Source organism: Schistocerca piceifrons, chromosome X, assembly GCF_021461385.2.
Source record: "Schistocerca piceifrons isolate TAMUIC-IGC-003096 chromosome X, iqSchPice1.1, whole genome shotgun sequence".
Classification (NCBI taxonomy): domain Eukaryota; kingdom Metazoa; phylum Arthropoda; class Insecta; order Orthoptera; family Acrididae; genus Schistocerca; species Schistocerca piceifrons.
The window spans coordinates 289,947,830-289,950,708 of record NC_060149.1 but is presented as its reverse complement, the minus strand read 5'-3'; positions in this window follow the sequence as shown (position 1 = coordinate 289,950,708).

Below are 2,879 nucleotides of genomic sequence, written 5' to 3'. Positions count from 1 at the left end.
ATCTACATTCTCATTGTGAGTGCGGTAAAGAACTAATATCTAAAATAAAACCAAAATAAATTTTTAGAGTTTCAGCTTCAATTTTTAATGACCTCCAGAAAAAATTTGGAAACAACATGTACAGATTTAATCCAAAATACAGCCTGATTAACACAGGCTGAGACAAAAAACACTGGCTCTGACTCTTGGGCTTAGGTGCCAAGCTATTTTTGACTTTTAACAATGGTGGTTCTTCACACATATTGTTACATTTACAGATTTTAGTGAATGACCGTTACAAACTTTTACATGGAACTAACTGCTTTTCAAATTGATGAACAGCATATAATCAGTCTACATAGATTAAGCATGCAGAATCATGAAATATAAGATGTATTCAATAGGATACCTGCTGAAGGCTGTAAAATAAAAATGACTAAAGCCTTCATAATGGCATTGCCTACAGAAGAAGGTCCAGTCTCTATAAGAGTACTGAGTCCCCAAACTCACCACTGGAGGTACATGGGTGTACATCCATGTGAGAGTGAACACATGTAGGCATCAACTGACAACTGCACTAAGTAGTGCTGAAAATAGTGAAATTGAGGCTTCAAAGAAAGAGCAAAGGGGAATACTGCATTTCACAACTGGAAGGAGTGTGGAGAACAGAAATTCATGAAAGAATGGTGCAAGTGTATGGAGAGTACTGCATGTCCATTGCAAGGTTCAAATCATGGCACAAGTGATTCAAGGAGGAGCAGATGTCATTGGGTGATGATGGACAATCTGGAAAATCACACCACAATGCAGATACCGTAGTCCAACTGGTGGATGCTCTCATTATTGAAGACTGGTGAGTTATGATTCCATTATTCTAAAGGTCAGACTGAGCATTAAAATTGCAACAGGCACGGAGTATTTGCCATAAACCTGTGATGAATTTCCATTTTGTACTCTCCTTCTGCTGTAAGGAAACACAGTATACCCCTTTGGGCTTCTTTTGAAGCCTCCAGCATTACAAACTCTTAAGCTGATTTCATTTGACTGCACCTGACTCTTTTCTTTCTGAATGCGTCTTATGTATGATGTTCACACCAGAAAAAATGATTACAGCAACAATACTTAAATGTTGTTTCCAATTATTGATGCAATTACTGAATGATTGGTTTTACTAATATTTTTCTTGCCTTGTATCATTATGCAGTTGTGTTTAGTGCAAAAAATATTGTCAGAAACTACTTCTGAAACAGAGAATACAATAAGACACAGTGATCATTGGAGGTGAGATGTTAAAACAAAATGTGTTCATAAAATGCCAAAAATTGGACATCATGAATATGAAAGTGATCTAAGTACAGCTCCGGCATGTTAGACATGCAGTAATAATGTCACAATTTGTCCCTGAAGATGCTTCAGAAATAAAAAGAAACAAACCAGATATGGCACAATTAAAACAGCCTTTTATTTAGTTGCATTAGGTGAACCACCACCCAAAAAGTAAATTTAAGTATGATTTTAAGACATTTGACTCACGTAGTTGTATTAGATGAACCACCACCCAAAAAGGAAATTCAAGTATGTTTCCAGTACATTTGACTCTATTTATTGTATTGTATACAGGTTATTAAGATTGTCACTAAGACAGCAGGAAGTAGAAATAGAACTGCGTGCTTTAAAGCAAGTTGCTGTGACAAATGGGTAAGGAGCAAGGATGTGGTAAAAATTGTAATAAGTTAAAGATTAAGCAACTAAAACAAATAAGTGGAAGTCATGTTGCAGCTAAGAATAAGAAATACAAAAATAAACAAATAAAAATATTTAGCTTTAACCTTCACTGGCAAGACCTCTGAGAAAATTGAGAAATGTTTTCATAAACCAAATATGAAAACAGTTTTTTGTACAAATAACATGCCAAAATTCAGACTCTGAAATAAAATCAATGATAGTAGGAATAATTCTCAGGATGCAGGTGTTTATAATATCAAATGCAATGACTGTAGTAAACAGTACATATGGAAAACTGGGATGAACTCCAAAGCCAGATTCACGACATTCCACACAGATCGCAGAAGGGATGTTACCTTAACATCTTGGGGGAGCTTGGAATTCATACCCACAAAAAGCAAGATCCAAATTTAATTCTGAATGAGTGGAATGAATTCAGTCATATGCTTATTTCAACATTTACAATGAGTTAATAAGTTGATGATATTGCAAATATATGCCCAAGGTAATAAATGAGGGAAAGTGTGTGATGGAACATCTGTCATGTGTGTGCTGTGCCTAACATTAATGAAGGGGTCCTCCTGCATGGCCCTCTTCCCATGGTGATGGACAGCAGTTGACTGGTCAGCTTGTAGCACAACACCAATACATCTGTCACATTAGGAAGTAAGCCACGGTGAAGACAGACCTATAGCAATGCCACGGACATAGATGCTGCCATCTTTTATACTACTAAACTTAATAATGTGTTTATAATGTCTTATAACCTTGATGAACTGTAGATTTCAATTAAGTATGGTACCTTCAAGAACAGTATTCTCACCATACAGTCAGTTATTGTTATTAATTCAGTGTGTATGTACATGTTTTATTTAAATGTGACAAATGTACCAGACACTGCCCATTGCTACTAGCCTTGTGTTTCATGTTAATAAAAGAGATTCTATAAAACAATTATTTTATTATGTAATGTAGCATGTAAATTTTGCTGACAGTTGGATGGGTTGCTTCTGTAACTGATAAAATCAGGCATACTCTGGTCCAAGTTTGCTACTATTCAAGACTTGGAATTCTATGAGTGTCCTTCTCTCCATCAACTCAGGAAGAAGAAGAAGAAGAAGATGTGTGAAAATAGTGTTGCTGTGCCTGTTGATTAAAATGTAAAACTACTTTTA